At 39.5% G+C, this 14,162-nt stretch overlaps 1 pseudogene; it reads right to left on the reverse strand.

The window, feature by feature from the left end:
- Positions 1-1,702: 1,702 nt before the first annotated feature.
- LOC146489661 (uncharacterized) lies at positions 1,703-2,415 on the reverse strand (annotated as a pseudogene).
- Positions 2,416-14,162: the final 11,747 nt, after the last annotated feature.

Consider the following 14,162-nt stretch of genomic DNA (forward strand, 5'->3'; position numbering starts at 1 on the left):
TGTCCGCAGTGTTTCTCGTAGGGAAGCATTGGTGCGAGGGACTGGTGTTGTGATCTCTCCACCATACATTCGATTCAGCCGCCCCCTTGGTGCTGGGTCAGCGTTTTTTCTTGAGGTTCTGAACCTTCCAAATCCACTCCTTTTTGAAGAAGAAATGCCTTCACCACCTTTGTTTTCTCTGCTGCCCCATATTTCCTGGACAATTCTGAAAAGTTGATCTGAACAGAGAAAAAATAAGTCATATAATCATGATTGTAGTATTGTTACTTTTTAGCTATTTTTGGGAGGACAGATTCTATCAGGGCTTGGTTGTTTTGATTCATGGTCTTTTCTATGAAGGCTTATATGAGTCAATTACTTGGGTTAGTACCTTGGTCTAAAAGATCAAGATACTGATTTCAAAACTATGTAGATAAATGTTTTTGCTATGGAAATTTGCTATGGTGGTTTCTAGCCTTCTTATCATGTTGCAATAGATATTGGTAATGAAGTATGTCACTATGTAAAAAATTGGGTTTGAATTATTCTGCGACTAATTTGATATTAAGTATTGTTATTGAGAATTTCTGCCCACCTTTTCACCCTCTTTTATTGAATTTACTTCTTGCAGGAGGCCGTCTTTGTCAAATGCTACTAAAGTTGGATCTGGGGAGTGGCGTTTCTTCTTCCGTATCCCGGCCTCCTCAAGTACCTTCCTCTTCATGGTTCGGACCTTAGCTTCTTCAGTTGACTCGAAGTAGAGAGATTTTCTCTGCAGATATCTCTGCTGGAAGGATTGCCTGGTACCTAGCATTGTATCACAATCAACTTTAGACCATTGTTCCTCCGTTTTATTTTTAACATGCCTTAGAGTCTCTCTCCTTTTTTTTTGTTTTTGCCCCTTTGTTTTTGTTCGTGTAATACCAATTTCAGAAATTTTTGTCAAGGCCCCAGCAAGGTCAACATTGTAGAGCTCCTTGAATGGCTGATTGATTTTTAAATAAATTTCCTTAGCAGTGTTGCGGACTGTGGCTTTTGAGGGTCTTACATCCTTCGTTTTCTGTCTTAAATTTGAAGCTTCTTTTGCACTCGCAGCCACGGGATCAACCCCTTTCAATCAGTTGAAAGAATAAGTTGCTATGGCAGCATGAGGATTCGCTAGGTTTCAGTCTCCCCAAATTCGAGCTGCGCGTTTCAAACATGGCGGACTCCTCAATTAAAGAGTAGAAGATTAAGTCGGTGAAATACGCGAAGTTTTTGCGGCTACGAGGACATTTTCTCCATCATAAAAGCAAGACCACCACACCAGATATCCGGATCAAACCGGGGATTTTGGCTCTTAATAAAATTGAAGCTAGACAGGCAACCTAATTGACCAAGGTGTCCCTTGATGAAAAACAACGACAAATTTAACTGGTTTTGACGATACTTTTCCAAATTCCCAGAATAAAATGGAAAATTAATGTCAATTTGAGGACACGTTTCGATATTTTCCCTGTCAGTTTACGTAACAACTTCTTGTAAACTCGAGGGGAAGAAATAGAACGAAAATGGCGCGAAATTAACGTTAAAAACAACGGACATGTCACGTGACTCAATCCCAAATTTTCAGCACGAGGGGTTGAGTAGGCTTACGTAAAAAGAGACTTCAAAGATAGAGTTGATGCTTTTTTAAAATTGTTTTCGTAGTTTTTGCTATTTTTTGTCTGCCCCATTCCTTAATTCACGCGAGAGGCACGACAACAGACTGAGTGCTCATTTCTGCTGAATACTGACATGTTGTGTGGGCTGGCAGAACATCTTTAAGAAAATTGAAAGTAGGACTCGCATAAAATTCTTTCGAAGAAGATTTTATATCGTTCTCTCAGGCATTGGATCTCCTGATCAGACAGAATCAGCAAATCCATCAAGTTGCAGTCGTTAAAGTTTTTCCTAGAGACATTGTCTGGTAGGTTGATGGAACTGATTCGATCAAACACCATGCTCGTGGCTACAGCATGCACGCTTCTGTTTTGTTGGTCAGATCGCATGTCATGGGCCTTGACATCCCAGTCAATATTGCCCAATACAAATACAAATGTTTTGCCCTCCTTCAACAGCTGCACTGCACAGTCCAAGAACTGCTTCCCAATTTCTTCCTGGATTGTGTATTTCATTGACTTTGAGAGGCACACACCATACTTGTGTAACCTGACAACAAGCTGGAAAGGAATTCAAACAAGGAAATTACAAGAAAGGATTACAATTAGCAGGGGCGTATCCAGAAAATTCAGAAAGGGGTGGACGGGACACTTAACAGCTCTATGCTAGATAATTTTTTTTTTGAGATGGAAATTCTATAAAAATAATAAAAAAATTCAAAGGCAAAGGGGTGGCCGCGGCCCCCTCATCCCACCCCTAAATCCAGCCATGATTAGCTACAGTTCTTACCATCATGTCAATTTTAAGCAGTCACTTTCAGCTAAACTATAGTGAAGTTTACAGTAACATGCCATCCCTTTTTACAGTCGAATGGGGCTCGAGTTTCTCGATTTTTGGCATTTTATGATAAACATTTTATCTGAGCGAAGCTACAAACATCTACACCCAAGCACAAAAACAAAAGGAAAATTATTGAAAATAAACACTGCAGGTCCATGGTACAATATCACTTTTATATAATGTAGAATCAGACAAATCATTTGTAACCATCCTGAGCCTGGGGATCCTCCTGGAGATTTTTGGCGAGTACTTGGGCATCCTCTTGGAGATTTCTGGCGATCAAAGACTAATTTGGTCGGCTATTTTGTAAATAAGAAAATTTGTCCCCTGTGAATTAAACTTATTATTGCACGTATGTTGAACAACACGGGGTTGTGCACACATGCAAACACATTGCAGATAAATAAACGAAAGTAAGCATTCATCTACCTCTTTTCCAGACGAAGACTGTGGTGTCTTGACTCTGTCTGTCCTTGCTTTAAAACAAGTTTCGCGATGGCGACCATTTGCAGAGCCCTTAGCGTTCTTGAACAAAGTACAAGTGACTGATGGCGAAATTTCTATGCATATTTTGAATCTTTGAAATGAGGACTGACTTTCTTTTATCGGCACTCTGAAGATTTCAAAATTCTTTAACTGTCTTTCGCAAGGTCAGCACAGTAGATAGGGCAGGGTTTTGTCTTGGATCAAAGGACTGCCATAAATTTTCTCTGCCATTAAGAGCAAACGCTGATTTCCTTTTCCAAACAGATTCTTACAACATGAAGTGTCTCCAACCAATTTATGTAGACGGCAACAACTTGAGCTTGTGTTACCCGATGATTTATACACCTTTTTGGCGTTTGTGAGGGATTTCCACAGACATTTGACCTCAGACCGTGACAGTATTTTTGATGCACGTGCGTTTATCATGTTTACTTTCATATGCAACACTTTTACTTTCCCACCCACTCACAGTGGAGGCAAATACCTTACCCTCCCTCCTATCTCTCCATCTGTTTGTTTGTCATCTGCTAAAATTTAGAAGACACGTGACCAGACCAGACCAGGGTGTCTCTCTCTCTCTCTCTCTCTCTCTCTCTCCCTCCCTCTCTCTCTCTCTCTCTCTCGCCACGGGGGCCGAGTAGGAGACGACCCTGGGAACAAGGTTGGTGGACTGTAATATATTCTAGGATCCCTGCAACTCCAAACTTGCCATGATATGCTTGACAAAATAGTAATTACATTGTGTTGGATACAGGTAATCTCTTTATACTTGATTTAGACAGAAAACGTTTATTCCTGGAAAACTATTATACAATGATTGGTTGCCATGGTGACCGAAATGCAAAACATGAAAACTACACTTGACTCTATTTTCCTTATTTTTTAATTTCTGACAAAAGAAATGTGATCATTCTTTTTTTATTGAAAGGCTATTGTAGTCTGAAATGTCAGCTGTCTCGTACCCCTAACCCACAGGGGGTGCGGGAGAGAGAGACGTCTGAATTCCAAGCGTTTTAATGCCATCCGGTGACGTCACGTACTTTTGCGAATATGGTAGGTAGTTTTTGATTGGTTCTTATCTAATTGAAATAGATAACGGTTTTTTATTGGTCGAACTTGCGAAAACAGACATTTCATTTCGGCGGCGAATATAAAGTGTTGACAGGGTAGACACAACTCATAAGTTCATTGTGTGAAAAGTGACTTCTCATTTAACATAGTTTTGGTCTCACGAGTATCTCTCAGGGACTTTCCTTTTTGGTATGAGATAAGTGGGAGGCTCTTTCAATATTTCTCGAGCCAATGGTTGGTTTCAAGGTGTTTTTGAGGTTAATTAGATAGCGCTGGGTGGTAAGTTGTGAAGAAGAGAAGAATTTTATTTCGCACTTTCTCATTTTGTTTTAAAGCCGACTTCCGTTCAGTGAATTTAATCTCAGAGGTTATTTTTTTAATGAGATTGTGTTGATAGCCTCTTGCCTGAAGGCGCGTTTTGAAGTTGGTGGTATTGCAATAGAATGATTTCACTGAGTAGTTGGTTCTCAGAAGTCTCAGCAATTCTACAATCAAGCGGGAATCCTTGACATTCGCACGCACTTTAAACCTACAGAGACTTTCCAGTACACATTTTTCTTCCTGCCACCCACCGGGGTCAGAAAAGGACTCATAAAAAATGAAGCCCTGACACTTCCTCGAAACAACTCCTCTGCAAAATCATTCTATCACATCATCCCCTTCAAAACGCACTTTTGGGCCAGAGGCTACCCTCACAATCTTATTGAAAAAAATAACTTCTGATTTTCAATGAACGGAAGTCGGCCTTACAACAAAACAATAAAGTGCGAAACAAAATTCTTTCTTTTGTCACAACTTACCACCCAGCATTGCCTAACCTCAAAAACATCTTGAGGACCAAATGACTTTTAATTCAAAACCAACCATTGCCTCGAGTAATATTCTGAAGGACCTACTCTTATTTCACACAAAAAAAAAAACAGTCAAAAAAAGCAAAACCATAACGAGAAGTCACATTTCATACCACTTTTCCACGAGCTTTAATTTGAGACGTGTCTGGCCTGTCAACATTTTATTCACTAATAGCAATTATCGGAACATTTTTCAATTCATCTTCGGTGGAAAATTAAGTGCGATCCCGTACATGCATTCTTGATGCTTTGTCTTCAAATTTTACGGCTTAAAAAACGCACAAAACCTCTTACATTATGCATGCTACAATGCAGGCCGCATGCTTCCATGACTCGTGGCTGCCATTTTGTTTAAAAGGTTTTCATTGATGCAAAATTGCATAAATTACTGTGTGACGTCAACGGACGACATTATAACGCTCGGAATGCAGATGTCTCTCTCTCCTGCGCCCCCTGTGGGTTAGGGGGAGAAGACGGCTGACATTTCAGACTAAGGCCATTGGTACTTGATTAGAATGAATGAATAAAAAAAAAAGAGGGAGTGCCCATACTCGTTTGTGAGCTATGGCTGGGGATTTCAGACCCAAACCTCCTGCTACATGAATGAAACTATTAAACTTGCAGATTAGATATACTTGTAAAGCTGTTCAAGTCCCTTTTTACACACGGGAGAAGACATGAGTAGTTGTGAAACTACTTTAATTTATTGAGAGAAATTATTGGTTATCATGGAAACAGAAGGAAATCAAGGGCTAACGTTCAGAATTGGACTATAAAATAGACAAATTGCACAAAAAATTATCGCAATCAACCTAGAAAGTGTTCATCACAGATATGTCTTTAATCAGTTTTGTTGATTTAATTTTCTGTACATATACAGTAAAGAGGTATTTTAGGTCCCAGTCCCCACTCCCCCAAACAACTAAGGACTGTTTCCAGGAACTTTAATGACTGGATTTTATTATGGATTTGGTGCGCTTCTTGGGTAGGAAAGTTGGCTAGTTAATTCCTTCGAGTACGTTGCATTCAAATATTATAATTACACATGTTTAATTTTTGTTTTGGTTTTAAATAAATAATGCCACAACTAAAATTATCATGCATACAGCAAGTTAACACATGGAGGTTCTATCCTTACAACAATCATTGTACAACCTTGATTCTAACCAAGGTACTGCATACCAGAACAAGAAAAAATCAGCAGAGGTATATTACAAATAGTGTAATTATGTATTAAGATTATTGATTATTCTGGGTGCAGTGTTTTATTACAATCTACCTCAGTAATGTGAACAATGCCATTGAACGCTGTTTCAGTGGCTCAGATTATCATTTTTCTTGTATTTAGCTAACATAGCTCCATTATGTAGACTGAATTCTACTTGGTATGAAAGAATTCAAATTGCCATGGAGGTACTTTAGAGTGTTTTTTAACTCTTTGCTTACTTGTCCCACCCAAATGTGAACTTCTCTTATTTCCTGGCCTCTTCGGGAAAACCCTGTGAACACCATACACAAAATCAAAACATACATGCTCATTAGATTTGTAGAGCAGAAAAGGGATTAAAACTCACAGATTTGGAAAGCCTAATAACAATGGCTGGTTTGACTCTTGTTCATACATAAGGTAGATAAAACAGGGATGTTTGCACAAGGCAACGCCACACTGTGTACATTCGTAAATTGTTTCTTTCGCGCGGTTGCATTCAGTTTTTTGTCCATCCCGTTTGCGCTGCACACACTGTCTTTTGCCCGTATTTCCCTCCCTTCTAGAAATAAAATGTCTGACAGCATTGTCTGGGCTGACGCAAGGTTCTTTAAAAGCTGCTTTCAGCATTGGCTTTCGGCTTTCTGGGCGACTAGAAAAGGCACACATTGGTTGTTTGGCCAAATGCAAACGAAACTCTCGCACTGTTCTGCGCCCTGGACGATTGACATTTTCGTTGTCAATGATAAAAGCATTTCCAAGAACTACTTCAAAAATAAACCAGAAAATGTACCGATACCACTTCCTAGAGGGTCGACAAGTGTTGTAGTAAGAACGGAGTTGATGAGAACAATCAACTCCCCCCATGTGCTCGTCATACAAAGCAATAGGTTTGGTCTTCTCAACACAAACATGCTCTCCACCTCTTCGGGTTCGCCTCTCAAGAACATTGGCGTATCTAGCGGGTGGCAGTTGCTAACATCTCAGTTGTCATGCCACTTTGTGAAAACCAGGTTGCCTTTCTGGGCAACAACCTTTTCCCCCCTTCTTTAGTTTCCGAGAAGAACATGGCGGCAATCCCTTCTGGTTGACATGCACTGTCGAACAAGTGCAAGTTTTTCTCTGCCATCAAATTATCCAAAAGTTTTGGCGAAGAGAAAAAATTGTCGAAGTACACATGATGATTTTTTTTTAAGAAAGGGCGGCTGATATCCATGACTACTTCGTAGCCAAGTCCATTTCGAGGAGCGGCATTTGTTTCCTTGCTGAGGTAGACTTTATGGTTCAAAACAAAGCCATTCCATGCGTCTGCTCCCAGCCAAACCTTTATGCCGTACTTAGTGGGCTTTGCTGGCATGTATTGCCGGAATGACAATCTGCCTTTGAATGTGATCATTTATCCACAGAAATGTTTTTCGTTGGGTTGTAAAGTTCCAACATTTTCTGATTGAAAGCAGTTAAAATTGGCCTCACTTTGTAAAGGCAATCATGTAAATCATCGCCATGCGGTGGTTCAACGGAGGAATCGTTGAAGTGAATAAAATGAGTATTTTCTTCAAAGTAATTCTTTGTCATCGCTTTCTTTATTCCTTCATTTCCAATGTAGGGATCACTGGACCAGTAATCTGACAATGAAGGAGGGAATTGATCCCCATTAAGATGCTTACTATGAAGTAAGCTTTCATTTCGGGAATTGTCACATCGATCCATTTCGCAAGTTTCTCAACTTGCTCTGCCAACTGCGGCCGTACTGGTTTGTTTCGGTAACAATTTAGGCCACGATCTTCTCTCCAAAAAACTTAATGAAAATGTCAATTTGTTGAGCATCATTTCCAAGCTCGAACATGATTCCCGTCAGGGAAGCGAAATCATCAATAGCGATGCGCCTGAGAATGTTTGTTCATTCAAGCGGCGCCTCGTCTTCTCGCACATTTTCGCAGTCGCTTTCAACGTTCTCACTTTCACTGTTTTCATTTCCTAAGCCGTCAAAATCAATATCTGACACTACTTCTACATCTCTTTCAAGTTCAGTGTCAGAATTTCCAAAAAGTTCACTGTATTTGGCCTGAGTGATCTCAATACTATCATAACATGACGCCATTTTGATTCACTCGTGCAAGCTGTTTGCGTTTCAACACATGTACTTGTGTACAAGTGGAAAATTTATGCGCTGTTAATGATTAGCTTGGTTGTTGTGTAATTTCCGTTTTGTGAGTTCAGAAGATAGGATTGTGTTGCAGTTCAGTTTTCCGGTCGTTTTCGAAATAGGCAGACACATTTTTAGAAATAGTGAATGAATCAAAGCGTCTATTTAAGGTACAGGAGAGGAGAAAGAGGTATGATGACGTTTTGTGTGTATCTTTTTTTTTTAACAACTTTATTAACACTCAAAATACCTCAGATATTATAATTTAGTCCTGAACATTTCTCAATTATAAGTAATACAATATATATATTATTTGATTAACATAACATTGATAGATTAAAATTCTTGGCTTGACACCGAAAAGTACAATTACATAATTGGTCGTTAAGTTAATATTACACAATAAGGATGGAAAAACTTAACTGCCTAAAATAAAATAAGTTCCTCAAATGGTTTCCATTTTTTGTTGAACATATTCATTTTGTTTGACTTAAAAGCTATATATTTTTCCTTTTCGTATTTCTCAAGTAAGATTCTCTTAAAGTGGATGGAAGAAGGTTTTATGTTCTTACACCTACAGGTCCACAGGAAGTTTTTACCTAGAGTAATTATATAATTAACCAGATCCATCTCCTCCTTTAGAAATCCTATAACAACTTGACGCAACGACAGACATATGCCCCCACAAAGCTTATTTAAAATGTTAGCACTAACCTCATTCCAAAAGGAGTTTGAAAAAGAGCAACTAAATAAGATATGACTTAGAGTTTCGAGTATCTCATGGCAAAAGCAGCAGTTGGGGGCTGAAACGTAGTCTATTTTATAAAGTATATCATTTGTGTACAAAATAGAATTTAAAACCTTATATTGAAAGGAGCTTATGTAAGGTTCATTTGCAACTCTTATCGACAGCAGGTAGACGACAGAAATTTGGTCATCTCCCAAATAAAAATCTACACCCAACCTCGCCCATTTCCTAGGCCTTTCATATACATGTTTTATCAAATAGCTGTAATAATTGCGGCATTGAAACGTTTCCAAATTAAGAACCACCTTAAAATTAGGCGAAGTTGATGTGCGTAAGTTTTGTGGAATTGATTGTCTTAGACCTGTCCATGTCAGGAAATTAGACTTTGTTAATCCCTGTCTTTTCACAGCATTTGTCTATCTTGCATCCGTAGTGATTCGTAGTCTATTTTGTTACATTTCAAGCACCTATTTCGTAACAAAGATTCGCCGCACGAGTGATTAATTAATCTTTCATGTGAATGTATTGTAATCAAGCTTTAATTATAATTCTCTTCTCAGTTTTTACGTATTCCATCAAGCCATTAAATGTATATATCAAGAAAGAAGGACTGGTCTGTTGGAGTTCTAGTAAATGCTTTCTCGTTGTTATCAACATTGGAGTTCAAGTTATCTTGAGCTCCACCCGGTACATGCGCACTCCCCGCTATTTGATTGCTTGAAAGAGAATGGCTCAAATATAAACAAAAGAGGACAAAACCAGTTCTATGAGGGAGGTTAATAGCAGAATAGCATTTGCTTGAAATAAATTGTTCTTCGCACGGGGGATTTTTGGCCTGAATTTATGCTATCACTAGATTGAGGCTGTCGTCTATGATGATCGGCTGGATAACATCAGATCAAGGTTGTCGAATTGCGTTTTCTTGTCTTGTACATCGGAGATCTTATTGTCAAAGACGATTTCATCTGGTTGTGATTTTAAGAGGGAGTTTATTTCTGTTATCTGGACTTCAAGGTTACTGACAACTGATTTCATTTGAGCAAACGTGTGACTTTCTCTTACGGAAAGGCCACACATTGAGTCCAAAAGAGGCTGAAGTAGTTGCGTTCCATGGATCCTGATTGTTACCTTCATTCGTTTGGTTTGCTTTCTTCACTTTTGGTTTGGTTTTCTTGCACGGTAGAGAGCCAAGGGCATTCAGCCCAGAATTTGAACGCACATCCTTGAAATATTATTACGCCAGTGGTTAGATAGAGGTGAATGGTGATCAATAGCTGTTGCTGAATGCAGGGGTCATTGTTATCGTCTGCAGTAGGTTGCGACAGATCGGGTGACGGTGCTGCTTCATTGATATCGACTTTGTAAATCTTGATTTCAATCTCCTGAAACGTGGAGCCATCATCGTAGCCTGGACGGTCAATCCATTGTACCAGGTACTCATCGTTATCCTTCAGTGTTTCATAATAGCAGAATTGGAATGTCCTTATCCAGTGGAAGATTCGCTCTTCCAAAGTGATGAAGGGGGCGCAGCGTGCTGAGGGCCGATAGACGTCCTAATCAATATCTTCAAATTTTAGTGCTTTCTGTTTGTTTGTTCATACTTTTAACGCATGGAGAACATATTTCTTTTGGATCTCTTCCATAGGGAGTTGCTCTCAACTCAAAGCAAGTTCGAAGAAGGCTGAGAAACGGGAAATCAGAGGGAGATGCGTGGAGTTGAACCACACGCCGCCATGTCAAACAGGTCCAATCCAAGACCAATCCACTCCAAGACCTTCCATTACAGAGATATGGATCTTTATGGAAGAGCACATGAAGATGAAATACTCTCCTGCTTCAGTTTTCAAAATTTATCCCATGAATAGCATACAAGTTGAGAAATTATTATTTTATTATAATAGACCACTTTCAATATATTAAAATTCAGGACTAGAGGACACAAACAACAGAAATGAATAAATATTGCCACACAATTTTCTTTTGTTTGTGTCTTCTAAGCCTCACTGCCAAGCTAAATTCTAATATATTGAAAGCGGTCTATTGCAATGGCCAATTTAGATTTATTGTCAAAAGAGATGTAACTGTTCTTTTAGCGGTATGTATCACACAAAATCATAGCACTTAAGGTCTCTGTGAAGTGTAATTTTAATGAAACTAACAAGAACAACATAACCTTAAACACTATAACATTTACGCTTTTGTTACAAATGAGCTCTCTTCAGAAAAGCCTCTTATTATCTCAATATTTAATTCTCTAGCCTCCACCTTTGAACACCCTCAATATGATGTTATCCAGCCGAGCTTCATAGAAGCCTTTCATTTTTGAGCTTCAGCAAGAATTTTTTTCATCTTTACTGTTATTTTCTCTGCTAAACCACAAGTAATAAATTCTTTTGAAATTTTACATGAGCAGTACATGCATGCTTCTGCAGTGCTTAAAGACATACCTCATGAACAATATCCTGCAGTGCTGCACCGCTTTGGAACATACCTGTCTTTACATTTCTGGTAGGTATCATGAAATGGATTCTTTTGCCTTATCCAAATGTTGACATATGCTCATGCCTAAACACTTTAGCCCATCTGTGTTTTACATGGGAAAAACTGGCAAACGAAGCAAGTTGTTGGTGTTTCGACTCTCTTCCCGGTATAGAACTGATTCCTAAACCCACACCAAGATCTTCAAAAAGCTGTTTAGTATGAAAGGGTACGCAGTAGCCCATTGCCCAAACACTGAGATTTGCAGAGTGAAATAATGATGTCAAATTAAAATATTGTCTGAATGGAGCTAATATTGGAGACTCTACTAGCAAAGGGCAAGCCGTTCCTTAGGTGAAGACCCACTCTCCCAAGAGACAATACAAAAAAGCTCTTGGCTTGGTCAATATTTCCCTGCTCAATTTGAGCTTCAACAAGATACATAAAGCCATCACAAAATGTCTTAGTTTCCTCCCCAGTGAAACGAAATTCAAAGGGAGATGACTTTCGTGGGTGATTGGCGTTTGCAGCAGCTGAAACACTTGCTAAGAATGTTTCTCACAGTCGATCTTGCATCGACCACATGGTGACCACATGGTGACCACATGGTGTTTCTTTAGCAAGATAACTGGGTTCATTGTGTTTTTGTTGATGGGTGGTTGCTGTAGACGACCTCCAACACGATGAGATATTGAGATATGCCACAGTGATGGGGACGATCTTACTGGTTGTTTTTATAAGGACAGTTTCTTGTGCCCTCCGTTTCTTGTTGAAGCGATGGAGAGTTGACTTGTATCGAAGTAACCAAGCCACTGTTCTCTTCAGATCATCCCAGGATGAGAATCGCTCTATGATTTGCATGAGGTCTGGTGCAGAAACTTTGGTCATGTGCACTGTTGAATCTTTCTTCACTTGTGAATCGTCATTGGGAACGTTATTACTCATGTCGGCTGGTCTCAGGGGCCATGCCTCACTTGGCTGAAATATGAACTCTGGACGATGTATCCAGCATTGGAGAGAGACTGCTGACACGCTTCTTGATGCGTCGTCCACTGGATTGGAATGGGTGTCACCATAATGCCATTGTGATGGTGTAGATGCGTCATGATTAGTAGCGACTTGGTTTGCAACGATGGTTTGAAACTGCTTGTCTTGGTTCTCGATGTAGCGCAGGACACAAGTGCTGTCAGTCCAAGAGAATGATTGATCGATTGGTAGGCTTAACTCTTTTCAGGATATGTAATCCAGCCTTGCTTATATGACAGCTGCCGATAATTCCATTCGCGGGATTGTGACAGGTTTGAGTGGTGCAAGTCTTGATTTCCCCATGATGAAAGAACATTTCATGTTGCCATGGTGATCAGTGATCCTCCACTAGGTGACTTCTCCGTACCCCTGCTGTGATGCATCGGAAAAGTGATGTAGCTGGCTTCAGGAAATCTCTCCAAAGTCAGCTGACTTGAAGCATCAGTCTATTACAAGTTGCTTAAGCTTGGAAAGCTCTTGCAGCCAAGCTTGCCAGCGATGCATGTACTTAGCTGGAATTTTCTTGTCCCTTCCAAGCTTATTGCGGCACAGGTCTTGCAAAATCAGTTTTGCATGTAGTAAGAAAGGAGAACCAAGACCCAGGAGGGTTGTAGACGGAGCTGACGATGGACAGAATGCCTTTTTTGGTCGCTGGTCTGTCTTTAATGATGATTCTAAACCCAAACTTGTCTGAAGATACGTTTCACTGAACGCCAAGTGCTCTCTCCACAAGTAGCTGATCGAGGTCTAAATTCTTGACCAGCGCTGCTCCTTTGCACTCTGGCACAGAGTACATAAACTTTCTTGAATTTGAGAGCCATTTCGTGAGCTTGAAACCTGCTTGCAAAAGAAGTTTGTTTTGCTTCTCAATTACTTAGACAATCACTGTATATAAAATGTAAATAAGGTCAAAAAGAGCGCATGGTACATCGCGGCCAAAGAGCTAATGTTATTGTTTGCCAATGCATCATTAACTATTATCAGAATGCGACTTCCACGCTGAGGTTCCCTGTTTTCTTTTCGTATTGCTCTTTTGGTTTGATATTTTTGGAATCTCTTTGCTAGGAGCAAGTATTTTAGAGACATTAACTTAATTATTATCGACCGCGTCTTCACTCGTAACAAACAAAGCGCCCAACATCAAATGCCGGTTTGCTTACAGTGAATTACGATTACAACTCTTTTCACAGCTTCTCCTTTTCACGCTTTCTTTAGGGAATACAAATCAGTGTTTTAGCTTTTTTGTGAAAAAAGTTTCATTAAACAGACGCTATTTGATTTCAATACAGTACACACATCGGGAAGATGATCCTGCCTTTCACAAATTTAATTAAGCATAATAACTTTGCTGTTCTAAGCACCGCTTGACAAAAAATATCGAAAATCAGCTTATAGTGATCAAAACACCACGTTTGAGATCTCTTTTTAAAGCTCTCAAAAGACTAAAAGACTTTTCGTTCATTTTTATAAATAACAGCTTAAAATATTTTGCGAAGAAGTCAAAACCATCAAATGTCTGCAGTGATTCCACAGAGTTCCTAAAAATATCAAGAACAAAGGAATACTCTCGCAACTTCGTGGCTCAAGGCTGCTGAATTAGGCTATTGTTCCTGTCTTCTGAATTCGCTTCAGGGTCTTCCTGCCAAGTTCTCACCTTTTCTCAACCGAGTAAAAACGAGCTAATTTGCA

Source organism: Pavona decussata, unplaced genomic scaffold (assembly GCF_977016875.1).
Source record: "Pavona decussata unplaced genomic scaffold, jaPavDecu1.1 SCAFFOLD_4, whole genome shotgun sequence".
Lineage (NCBI taxonomy): Eukaryota > Metazoa > Cnidaria > Anthozoa > Scleractinia > Agariciidae > Pavona > Pavona decussata.